Source organism: Brachycentrus maculatus, unplaced genomic scaffold (assembly GCF_059751285.1).
Source record: "Brachycentrus maculatus isolate JH-2025_06_01 unplaced genomic scaffold, ASM5975128v1 h1tg000138l, whole genome shotgun sequence".
NCBI lineage: Eukaryota > Metazoa > Arthropoda > Insecta > Trichoptera > Brachycentridae > Brachycentrus > Brachycentrus maculatus.
The window spans coordinates 417501-431667 of NW_028280891.1; the positions used below are offsets into that span (position 1 = coordinate 417501).

The 14167-nt window shown below is 31.7% G+C and overlaps 2 non-coding genes across 2 annotated transcripts; one reads left to right on the plus strand and one right to left on the minus strand.

The window, feature by feature from the left end:
- Positions 1-3823: 3823 nt before the first annotated feature.
- Positions 3824-3896, minus strand: TRNAA-AGC (transfer RNA alanine (anticodon AGC)). The gene has a single exon. It is a non-coding gene; the product is annotated as a tRNA-Ala (tRNA).
- A 3867-nt stretch (positions 3897-7763) lies between these two features.
- TRNAA-AGC (transfer RNA alanine (anticodon AGC)) lies at positions 7764-7836 on the plus strand. Its single transcript has one exon. It is a non-coding gene; the product is annotated as a tRNA-Ala (tRNA).
- The last annotated feature ends 6331 nt before the right edge of the window (positions 7837-14167 follow it).

A 14167-nucleotide genomic window follows, 5' to 3' on the forward strand; every position in this document is an offset into this window, starting at 1 on the left:
ATCTTTGATGAGATGTCAAAAAATAATATGAAAATAACTCCTGTAATTGGAGATAATCCAGATTTTGTGAACAAGTATTTGGACACACTCAAAAGGTTGTAAATAAATTATCTGGTCAAATTATAAGCTTAATAATAAAAATGAAAATGGTATTTTCTGGCGTTTCTCATGTGTGTGATTATAATTCGGGATTCGGATCTCACATACTAATATAAGAGTTTCTGCTTAATAAAAAGCTTCTTTACATCTCACCAATAGATGTATCCAGTGAAGTTTTAGTGATTCATGAACAAGGTTTCTAAATTGGTTCATATATATAGAACTTCCAAAAATTTGAGTAGTGTGGTTGTCAATAATGGGTAGAATTGGTGAATGTTACACGTGTGTAAAGTGATCACTCAAACCAGCCTATGACGGTCGTAAGCCCCGTAAATGCCCAGACTTCCATATTCTTCTTCATCTTTGATGAGATGTCAAAAAATAATATGAAAATAACTCCTGTAATTGGAGATAATCCAGATTTTGTGAACAAGTATTTGGACACACTCAAAATGTTGTAAAAAAAAAGTTATGCAGTTTAAAAGAAAATGTACATGGATTTAAATGCTTATGGTAAAATATCAAAACAAAAAGTCAGTTGTTAATGTAGTGTATGTACAATATCCACGATATAAGCACTATCGATAAAATAAATTAAGATATGTTTAGATGGTGTGAGCATGTGAATCGAACGAGTGGAGAATGTACAGTTAAACTAATTTATGAAATTCCACACCTTTTTTTTGAAAAATAATAATAAAACCCTTATCCGCACCCAATGGTGCATAGGGCACTGCATCATATAAACGCAGTGTTATCTTGATCGTTTTACACATGAAGGAAAGGTGATCAGCCCTCCGCTTCAGGTACCAGTCCAGGGTAATATTGAATAAATATTGCAGTGAAAAAAATCACTTGTATTTATTTTACCCCCCTTGGGAATCGAACCCGGGACCTCCAGAACGGTAGCTGAGCGTGCTGACCATTACACTACGGAGGCAGACTTTGGGAAATAGTATTTTTTTTTTAAATGTGTTTTTTACGTTGCTTATAATTTGACCAGAATATTTTAGTCACATTTTGAACATGAGTGTGTCCTAATAATTGTTCAGAAATCTGGGTTTCTCCCCTTTAGTTTTTTTCTTACAATTTTGACATCTCAACATGGATGCAACATAGAATCTGACAGGTCACAGGCCCTGTAAGAAGGTGAAACTACTGCCACCAAGACAGACTCACGTAGGTCTTAAGAGAGACCTTTCATACAGAGGGAGGTCATTATATGTAGAACGAAAATGGTCGAATTGACATAAAGGATGCGACTTTGATCTCATATAAAATAAAAATGAATAAGCTCCGCAAATCCCCAGATTTCCATATTCTTCTTCATCTATCTTGAGATGTCAAAATTGTAAAAATAACGCCTACTGTAAGCGGAGAAACCTAGTTTTGTGAACAAGTATTCGGACACACTAAAAATGTTGTGAAAAGCTTATTAAACAATTTTCTATAAGATAAGTTTAGGCCAAGCATTAAATCTAATGTGCGTTATTATATTTAAAGCTAAAAATAATATTTTCAAAATTAACCCTTTCAGACACGCAAGTAATTATAAAAATAAACAGTATTTCCTTTGTTTCATAAGTTTGACGCGCAGAAGCCTTCAAGGAAATCTGTGTAAATATTGTCAGAGTATTTGTTGCAGAAGTTTAGCAGAATTACCATAACATCTGCTACAGAGATGGCGTCTCATGGTCTTGCCATGGTGCCAAGGTGGATCAAAATGTAACTGAACAAATTTTATTTTTTAAAATAAAAAAAATACAATACATTGAAGTTGTGGGATTAAAATGAGTATTTAAATCAATTAAACACTTGCATTTATAAGACCACATTAAAAAAAAGTAAACACGACTAGTTTAAAAAACTACAGAGGTCATCAATATTTAAAATACAGCTGTAGGCATTGTATTTACTTAATTAAGTAAATTTTTTTGACTAACACTGCTATACTAATAATATTTTAAGTTTGTGCAAATCTTTGTTCACAAACCCCTGAATTTCTCCACTGAGGAGTTATTTGTAAATATATTATTTTATGATATCATAACAAAGATGAAGAAGATAATGGAAGTCTGTGAAGGTTTCAACTAACAAAAAAAAAAAAATCAAACCATTTACCTATATCTTTGATGAAGTTTTGTAATTTTAGAAGTGTGGCTGTCAATCATTGATAGAATGATTGATGTTACACAGTGTAAGAAGTGATCACTTGAATCAGCCAATTTTAGAATATATTACTTGTTTCGTGTTTTTTTTCAATTTTACAGTTTCCCTCAAGTGATTCGTGTTAACTTTACGAACAAGTAACTGTCTTTTACTTGTACGAAAAATATATTTAATACTCAAATTGAAGTTAATCTAATTGTATAATTTATATTTTAAGCACTAACTTTGTGATTTTCTATTTTATAACTAAAATGTAACTTCGTTTTAATATTTTTTATTAAACACTTGAATATACCACTTAATGAGCTTTATTTATATATACGACTAGTTTCAAAAACTTACAGATGTTTTCATCTTCTGGTAAAAATTAAAACTAACAATTTTTTAAATATATTTTTTGTATATTTAAATAAAACTCATCAAGTGATCAATTTAAAAAATCAAGATGTCATTCCACAAAGTTAATGCTGAATAAATAAAAAATAAATCGTTTGAAAATCAATATAAATATTTTATTATAACTGAATTATAATGTCTACTGGTTTAAAAGCTAAATGCTTCTTTATCAAGACTGATTAAAAGTGATTAATATAATTGTATTATAAATATCAGGTTACTTCTGAATCGCTATATTTTTAACCGGTTGAATTTATTTATCCCCTCAATTTTAACGAAACGAGCTCTTCAGAAGTTGTTATTACAAACAAAATTTAATTTCGCTTCTCAGCTTATTCCTTCGAGTGGATTAAGAGATTTTATTAAGTATGAATTTAAATACAAACCTTTTGTTTTCGCAAAATATTAGCGCTAACAAGGGAAGAATCTCGCGTTGTTTTCATGCGTTCAGAATCACGGCATAAAAACCGCAAAATAATCACGAGGGGTGTGTATTAACATTCATGCTATGAGCCTTGATGAATTTATACAAAGGGGTGAAAATTATGAACGATAGGGAAAGATTTCAAATACCTACCCATTAAATAAACTAATTTATATTAAATAAACTATTTGGATACACTCGAAATGTTGTAAAATAAATTAACTGGTCAAATTATACGCTAAAGTAATAAATATGAAAATGATATTTTCTTGCGTTTCTCATGTATGTAATTATAAATCCAGGATTAAGACCTACATACTAATAAAAGAGTTTCTGCTCAATAAAAAGCTTCTTTTCATCTCACCAATAGATGTCTGTAGTGAAGTTCTAGTGATTCAAGAACAACGGTTCGAAGTTGGTTCATATATATGGAACTTCCAAGAATATGAGTAGTGTGGTTGTTAATAATGGGTAGAATTGGTGGATGTTACACGTGTGTAATGTGGTCACTTAAACCAGCATATGACGGTCGTCAGTCCCGTAAATGCCCAGTCTTCCATATTCTTCTTCTTCTTTGAAGAGATGTCAAAAAAATGAAATAAAAATGACTCCTATAATTGGAGATAATCCAGATTCGAGAACAAGTATTTGGACACAATCGAAATGTTATAAATTTAAAAAAAAAAAAAAAAAACCTTTTTTTTTTAAATTAAAAAAAAAACTAAAATAGAGGTTTGGAGGCGCCGGGTATCGATCCCGGTACCTCTCACATGCTAAGCGAGCGCTCTACCATCTGAGCTACGCCCCCTGTGCATTGATCTAGTGAAATTGCATTAAAATAATACAAACGTAACCTTGCTTAAGTTAACGTGACGTAAAAACCTGTATTTATTTCGTAACTAGAATATTACGTAGATAATCGTTCAAGTAATTCAAATTTATACGCGAATTGTATATACGCGTTTCCGGTTATACGCGATCGTGAAATAAAATGAAATTAGTCTTCTTCTTCTTCTTCCTACCCTTATCTGCACTGCTATGGTGCATAGGGCACTGCATCGTATAGCCTTCCGCTTCAAATATCAGTCCAGAATTACAAATAAAGATTGACACATCAAAAGTTGACTGCATATTTGAATTGAAAAATCACTAAAATTCATTTTGACCTTATTGGGAATCGAGCCCGGGACCTCCAGCATGGTAGCCTAGCGCGCTTACCACTACAGTATGGAGGCGGACCAAAAATACAATAATTAATATATAATTAATAATGTAACACTATCCTTATCATTCATCGTTCAATTTGTGTAATTCACATAAATTTTAACATTTATTCAATAATTATTACATTTTTTTTACTCGCACTACGTATGTAATGTATAAGCATTTCCAACAAATATTTTTTTTATAAAAATGTTAATATTTTTAGTATATAACCACTCACCGAAGTTTTTAAGTCTACCGGTTACCCGTCTCTTCGTCAGGACAAACTGGTTGACAACCGAGACGGTCTCGAAGCCGGTAGACATAAAAATCTCGGTTAGTGGTTATATACTAATATTTTTTACATTTTTGTAATTCAAACCCTTATCCGCACCCCAATGGTGCATAGGGCACTGCATCATATAAACGCAGTGTTATCTTGATCGTTAACACATAAAGGAAAGGTGATCAGCCTTCCGCTCTAGGAACCAGTCCAGGGTAATATGAAATAAATATTGGAGTGAAAAAATCAATTATATTTATTTGACCCCCCTGGGAATCGAACCCGGGACCTCCAGAACGGTAGCTATTTCACTACGGAGGCGGACATTTTTGTAAAAATTAGTAAATTAGTAAAAATGACTAACCACAAAGTAAATGCTTTAAATATTAATAATATTGAGTATAAATAAATATTTTACGGTTGTGTTAAATTATGAATTATTTTAACAAATTTTCATGGACAAATAATTTGATCATGCTTGGAAGGGATGAAATATATGAAAATAAATAGATGTTTGAAGAGGGATGGAGGTATACTTGGAAGGGTAGGTACCAACCTAACCACTTCACGGATCACTCTAACCTTGTCTCGTCATTAGGAGCCAATTTATATAAAACTGAAATTAACTAAGGCACCGAGTAGCTGAGAATAAATGCTAACCCCGATTGAAACCAACAAGCTTTATTATACATATTTATATTTATAAATATTTAAAAAATATTAAATGGAAAAGAAAGAAATAAGAAAGCACACATTTCTAATGTATTCAATTTCACAATACTTGTGAAACATTTTTTTTATTCTGAGGGACATATTCATAATAATTTAGGGCACCTGTGAAAAAGCATGCTATTTGTCATAAGGAAGGTTAACGACATGTGAAGGGCGCAAGCCTCCAAGGTTCATATGATATATGCAATGTATAAAATACAACGAAATAAATTAAATGTACGTAAGTATATAACATAAAAATGTTTAAAGAAATGACAATAAACTATATATATATATATATATATATACATATATATATATATATATATATATATATATATATATATATATATATATATATATATATATATATATATATATATATATATATATATATATATATATATATATATATATATATATGTATTTCACGCATGTAAAATGATAACATGACCAGCCTATGATTGGTCATAACTCAGACTTCTATATTCTTCTTTATCTAAGTTGAGATATCTAAAATAAACATATGTGTTTCTTAATACCCGTGTACATGTCAATGATATTTATGTATAATACACAGTTGTACACTCATGTAAAAGCTCCTTGATATTTGCGTTTACCACAGGGAAGCTCCTCCTCTGTCTGCGCCCCTGATACCTTGTTCGCAACCTGAAGGGCACCAACTTGCGTCTGTTTGTGCTTTTATTTCGTCATATCTACGTAAGGACCCTCAATGCCTGTCGAGGAATGAGCATCTCTTGAGACCAGTCGTTCTCAAACTTTACAATGACAAATTATCACAATTCGCTCACTCCTTTCAAGAACGTCATAAATAAAAAATCATAAATTTTCAGTTGTGCATGTTTTCGGAATGTCTAGAAAATGTACTTTATCCCAGCAAAAGTGGCATATTTTTGACTTAATATTTACCCGCTACAGGGCAAATAGAGTTGTTTTTGAATTTGGAGGAAAAGGTATTGTTTGATAATTTTTTTAAATATAATAAATATTTTTTAAATGGAGAAAGAACCTCCAGGTTTTACCCAAAAAGATGTGTGGCACAGTAAAATGTTCAATAAGTGGCTTAATAATTTTTTTTAAATACATTGTTTTATATTTTTATACTTTAAAAACGTTCTCCTGAAAAATGAAGGTTTTTGAATTATGACGTTCTTGAAAGGAGTGAGCGAATTGTATGTTGATTGATACGAGAATTAAATTATCAATATTATAAATTTAAGTTTTACTTGGTAAATACCCTTGTTTCAAATATAATGAATAAGGAAATAGTGTACCAAGGAAAACTTAAATTCAAAATGGATATTAGATATAAATTTTGTAGGTACTGACGAGGTATTTCTTGGTGGAACTGCATTTTATAGAATAAAATAACAACTACTCGTATGTAATTTTTTACACATAAATTTTAATTAACCAGCTGTCCGGTTCTATTTATTTTTGATTTCATTATTTTATTCTAAAAAAAATAATAGATATTACCACAGTGAATCAAATAATGATTTAAAAACATATATTTAAAACATTTATTTGTTGTTTATCATTACTTACTAGGCAAAACATTACATGATCTCTCGTAAGCCCTCTAAATGACCATACTTCTATTTTTCTTCAGCTATGTTGCGATATCAAATTTATTTTAAGACGCATTTCATTTTAATTAAATTTCTATCGGTACACAAGCACTTGTGGTATTATCGCTATGTCGAGTTAATATGTAGTCTTAGGTTCGTTTTACTGGGTTGATAAAAAATTCTTACTACCTAGCATATCGCGCTTGAGGATGTACTATCAATTATACCGTTCAGTACGTGACCGGCTGCACGAGAAGCCACAAGTATTGCCTGCGCACATTTTTTAAAGAGTATGTATTAGATTTTTTTAATTTTTATTTTAAAATAAAAAAAAATAAAACAAATTTGTTTTAACCACTTTTTATTGGTACACTTTATCCAACCGGTTTCGATAAGAACCTTGTCATCATCAGGGTTTATGTACTTGTTTCTAAGACATTCTAAAGTATCTGCAAAAAACATTCAAAGAATAAAAATATATATTTTTTCATTTTTTAACTCCTAACCTTTCAAAAACTTTTTTTTTCAAAACCATATATTTATTTCAAAGAAAAACTTATTCTTTCAATACAAAAACAATGTTTTTTGTAAGCAAAAAATTATATTACATTAAATGTTACGTCGATTAAATAGCCTTAACATAATATTTACGTTAAATTTTTCATGGTGTGAGCGTAATAAGCTAGTAGGGAAAGCCTTGAATTCTTGTATTGACTGTTGTGTGCACAGAATACGCTTGTAGCTGTCCACACCCATAAGGAAAGTAGTTGATCTCGTTTCGTCATTAACAGTAGTAACTAGTTGGTATACGTATTTTACGTTACGTAAATCAGTGCAAGGTTACGATTGTGTTATTTCACTCGCTTTATTGGAGGTATAGTCAACCGGGGGCGTAGCTCAGATGGTAGAGCGCTCGCTTAGCATGTGAGAGGTACCGGGATCGATACCCGGCGCCTCCAAACCTCTTTTTTGTGTGATTTTTAAATGAATTGAAAAAATATTATGAGATTCTATTTTTATTTCTCTACATTTATTAGTTTTATTTTACTTTTATAATCTTTTCAGTTTCATACACTTCTCCAATATTTTTTTTTTGTAAAAAATTTATTAAATATGAATTTCAATAAGATTTCTATTTTTCAATCCCATCTAGATATTATTGCGACAAAATATACTATTTTTAATTTAAATTTGATTTTTAAATACCATTATTTCTTCAAATCTATTGTGATACGCGTTTCGATGCATTCCGCGTCAATTTCAAACACCGTATTTAAGTCTTGTTACGTCCTTATGACGTAAAGATTTTAAGAAAAAGTATTTACCGAGGAAAACTTAAAACAAAAATGAATAGATATTACCACTAAGTGATTACCGGAGCTATTTATGAAAAAAAAAAATTAACGAGTAATAGAAAAAAAATTACCGAGTAAAAAATACATTTTCTAGGATAGATAGACCATAAAAAGACTGCTGAATCAATTCATGAAAAACGACTTATCAGGTAAAATTTCTAGATGAAATACTATCAAAAAAAAAATAAGGAAAAAATCAAATATTAAAAAAAAACAAGGAAATATTGAAAAGAAAATCATATCATCTCATTTGTTAAGTAATCACAAATAATATATTTAAATTTTTTATTTTTATTCATATATTGGGTCCAGCTAGTATAAATTAAAATACATTTTCCATCTACTATTTCTTCATATTAAGCGCATATTTTTTTGTCAATGATTAAATGAGATAGCATTAATTGTTTTTTTCTTCTTTTTTTTATTAAATACTGAGAAAAAGGTAAGATTCAAGATTAACTGATTAAAAATGCCATCAAATCTATGTATCCCGCCCTTTTTCATTACTTCTTCTCTCATTGTTGGCTCGATCTTAGATCCGAGCGTTTTTGTGTCTGCGCCATCTTAGCGTGCAATCTGTATTGTGGAAGGAAGAATCACGATATATCCCGGTTGCGGTGTGCCTACTTTATTATTATATTGAAAGGCGTCAATCCCTTCCGCCCTCGTGGCTCTCCATAACCTTTACACCTCCCTTCGGGGGTATGCAGTGAAGTGGAAGGCACCATCTGCGACCGCTAGCCGCAGGGGAAGATAACTTAAGCCTACCTTTATTGAAAATTTAAGGAAAGATTTGTGGAAAAAAAATAGGCCACGAAAATATCCTGCATTATTTCAAGATACCTAGAAGCAGTTAAATTCAACATTCTCCATAACAGTCACCGTTTACATGATGTAATACCACTTAACAAAAGACTTCTTTGGGAATAATCATTCCATCATCAGGTCAAATGTAGATTAAAATAAAATTGTTACGGTCTGACATTTATACTAAAATAAAAATTTAAAGACCAGTTAAATTCATCCTTCTTGGACTTCCCTTATAATGCTAGGTATCATTTTAACTGGTATTTGGTTTAACATGCGTTATCGTTAGAGGTTTAATGCCCAATATAAATTGCAACCTCATTTTCTCTAATCCCACATGATATTTGTGTTGAGATATACATATTAAAAGTAGAAATATCCAGCTCATGATTTGAATATTAATATTTTGTTGCAATTACATACATATATTAAAGACCTGCAAAAATGATAAGAAGAGTGTTATTTTATCGTACCACAAAGTTAACGATGCTTTTAATATAGAAAACAAAAATTGTTTTGCAAAGATATATTGGTGTGGCGTGCCTACCTATGCGGAGAGTGACGTGATGGTTAGATAGTTAATTTTGGAATTTCGTTTAATTTTTTTTCGATACATTTATTCAATAGCACTATTTTAGAAAATTATATCGACACATTATTTACTTACTTTCAATAAATACTTACTTAATATTGACTTACAGCATATTTAGTTTTTATATCTTAATGATAGCGGATATGTGAAGTTAATGATAATTTAATAATAATTAAAATGTAACATTGTTTTAAAATCACTAATAAATTTAAAGTGATTTTAAAACAAAGTTATGTTTAAATTATAAAATGGAAAATCACAAATTTAGTGCTTCAAATATAAATTATATAAATTTATAAAGTTGATCCCTACAACAATACAATGGAAACAATGGATTCAATATCTTATATCAATCAAGATTTGTCAAATAGCTAATTTTTTTTTTGTCTTATTAGTCTTGTCATATATATATTTTTTAATATGACACTACTAAATCTTTATGTCCTATTGCCTCATCAATGTCGACACATTAGATCAGTATTAAAATCGAGAACAACTAGAGAGTGGTTAGGAAGTGGAAAAAGGGTACAAATTTATACGATAGGGGTGAGAGGGTGAATTCGTTGCATAACTGGATCATTACTGTTGTATTATTATACAAATTTGCACATTGCCAAGATCACACAATATTGTAATGATTTATTGAAGGTTGGGGGTAGGGGCGGAAGGCTTTCTGGATGTGTAGTGAAGGGTTGGATTTACCTAAAGGGCGCTCCGCCCTCGTTACAGACTTACCGCTCCACTGACCGGTGCATTGTAGATTGAAGGGAGTTCTGTTATAGTACAGAGGCGTATTTGGATCTCAGGAGTTATTAAAAGAAAATGCCCGTTTTCGATTGCTTATACCGAGGAACAAACACATGAGAATAGAAAGTAAAATGAAAATATACAGAACATGTTTTCGACCAATAGCCGCTTATGGGGCAAGAGCAGATATGTACTTCCAGAACAAAATCTCGACTTAGAACCTCCGAAATGAAGACTCTCCGATCTATAACCGGAAACACATTGCGAGACCGAGTAAGAAACACCGATATCCGGAGCATGTGTAAGATGGAGGATATCGTGAGGTGGGGACGACAACGAAGGCGATACTGGAATGAACATATCAACAGAATGTCAGAAAACAGTCTTCCGCGTATCGTCCTTCAAGGAATCCCTGAAGGACGCAGACCCCCAGGCAGACCTCCGAAAAGGTGGAAAGACAACTGAGAGTCAACATCCCAAGAGCGACATGCGGAGGCACAAACAGATCCCTAGGATCTATAAAAAGAAGAAGAAGAAGAAGAAGAAGAAGAAGAAGAAGAAGATTGCTTATTCAAAATCCAAAATCTTATGCATGGAGTTGGCAAATGACGGATCTAAATATAGGTACTGAATGCTTCTCAATATGCGTTCTATCAGATAAATGTGCCAATTATAGATGGTTCAAATGGTTATATAAGGTAAGAATGCAAAGCTGAGATAAGTATTAACGATATAATCAAGAAAAGTGTGTTGAAATGGTGTGGGCATGTGGATTGATTGAGTCGAGAAAGGTTATTTAAACAAATTTATTAGGGAAAAATACTTAAAAGTAGCCAAATCAGAAATTGGAACTATCGTTGGGTATGTATGATGAGTTGCATGAATATGGGAAAGACGATTATTTGCAAGACAAAATGACGTTCTATTCTTTCTGCATACCCCTCCGGGAAGTTGCGTGAAGGTGAGTTTTTAGTTTTAACACTGTTTTTAAATAAGCCTATGCGGCTTGTATATCAAAATAGCAATCATATTGTGTAGAAATTCTCAAATTCCGAATGTGAATTTTTTGTCGTATTTTTAAAAAATTAAAATCCGTTTTGGAGACAATCCAGCACTGTGTCTTATTCTATACAGTGTATATGAATGTTGGTAGAATATGATTGCATATCATCAGGTTCACAAACATGGTCCAATAAGTAAGTCCATACTGTACACATGATGCACTGAGATGACGATGTGTTGGTCTACCTATGCACATATGTATACTGTACCTTTAACATATTCCTAATCTCGAACATCATAATATTCCATATTGAACCATGTTCCAAAGTAATAAAGCACACTAATGACATCCTAAGATCCACATATGCTCGTATTCAGAAATACCGTTAGTATTTGACCTTGAAATAAAAAGTCCATAAAAAAGTGTTTAGGTCGCTTTTTATCCCACCCTTTGTATCCTACCGTATCCAGTTTTAAATATCATTTATCTAGTTCTTAAAAAATAATTAAGAATTTTTTTTTAAAACATATTTGACATCAAATGAGTTTTATAAAAATAATACATACTTTGTAATTTGAACCCTTCTTTTTCTGCCTTCTTATAGATCTTCGAATTTATATTATTTTTTGACATCTCATCAAAGACGAAGAAGAATATGGAAGTCTGAGCATTTACGGGGCTGAAAACCGACATAGACTAGTTTAAGTGATCACTTTACACACGTGTAACATTCATCAATTCTACCCATTATTGACAACCACACTACTCATACTCTTGGAAGTTCTATATATATGAACCAACTTCGAACCGTTGTTCTTGAATCACTAGAACTTCACTACAGACATCTATTACCCTTCACCACCATGGCACTATTTACAAACTTAAAACTACACAAAATGTTTAACATGTGCAATTTTTGGTCGACCCGAAGACCAACATGCACTAAAGGTTTCAGCACAGACATGCGTTACGAGCCGAGGTTAAACATGCACAACTATATGGCTTTTCCATTTTTATTTTATTTGACCGGTAACCGGGTTTTGTCGTTACTGACGGAAGAAGAAAGTATTTCCGGTTATGCACCTCAATGTCCTCATGTGAAGTTCTTGGAAGAGATTTGGTACTCGCTGCGTCTGCTCTGGCCTCCATCCCATGTGTGGCCAATTTGGATCCAATATATAAATAAAAAGTTTTTTTTATTTTGCAATTTATCATATAAGTAGTATCATATACGTTATACGAGTATTGTAACAACATAAGTACAAAACGCCGTTTTTTACGACACCCGAGGCCATTTAGTAATGTTTGCATTCGCGGCCAACAAGGGAAGGGGCGCTAACAGCAACCCTTAGGGTAAATTATCGCTCATTCGTAAAGCGGCACCCACAGACCCCCATATTGTGCAACAAACTACATTTTGTTACCGACATACAAACGGTTATATACGAATCTTTGGTGTACTGTAAGAAGGGTGAATTTGCCATTTTGGATAAAATTTATTGTTTTTAAAACTCTCTCCTTACCATCCATTGTTTACATCACTTAAAAAAAAGTGGTATTACACAAAGTAAAGAATGGATGGTAAGGAGAGTGTTTTATTACCATACCAAAAAATAACAATGCTTTTAATATACATTTTTTTTATTGTTTTTATTGATATCTCGACATTTATGTTTGCAGAAGAATATAGAAGCCTAGGCGATTACATGGCTTATAATCTATCATAGGTTAGTTTCAGTCATCACCATTCAAATTCAAATTCAAATTCACCATTCTACCAATGATAGTCACATGTAGCTAAATCTGGGGATGATGGTGGCCACTGTTGAAATATCATAATCATCATGTTAAAATATCAATGTTTATTGAACCTGCTATTCCTTTTATTGATATCTCAAGATAGGCGGAGATAAAATAAAGTAACATACATATGTATATATTAAGCGGTTTGATCAATGAAAGAATCTCAAACACCTTTTAATTTTATTAGATTTCAGTTTTGTACAAACATTCTCGGTGGAACTAGATTATATACTCGTATATCTACTCAACAATAATATAGCATTTCTACTTTTATTTTATAAGGCTAGTGATCAGGTTTCGTCGTTACAGATATCATCAGACTGGTGGGAGGCTAGACTAAATTCTATATTAAATACACAACAAGACTGGGGTTGAAAACCATGATTTTATATAAACCAGTCCTACGTCGAGAAAAACCTAGTTTTTGGTAACAAAAATTAGGAATCAGGAATCTCAAAATATTTCGAATAAAAAAATAGGTAAAAACACGAGTTTCATAAATGTTAAATATGATACATTAAGGTGTCTCCTAGTATGTAAAAAAATAGGGAAGTATCATTCATAGATTTTATGAAGTTCTATTCTGATGTTTAAATTCAATTTACTTTGCACCAAGGTTTATTTATAAGCTACTAAAAACTAATACCGTCTTTTTTATTTCAACCCTACCTTAAAAAAGATCGAAATAAACTCAATCCAATTAAACCCACCGCATCCCATGCAGGGTGGATCCATTAATAGTATTTAACTTGATGCGAGCGACAGATTCTTTTAACCTGATGTAAATACGAATTCGGCGACATTGTGTGCCATGGCAATTGTCATATGCCGTGTATGTGCTGCCATCTGTTGATCTGCCTGCTATTTAACAAAAGGATGAACAATCGCAGCATTTCGACTATCACCGTCGGCTCCCATTCATAATGCACCAGTTACATTTCAATCACAAAAAAAAATTGACTATATATTTGTGGTATTTACCA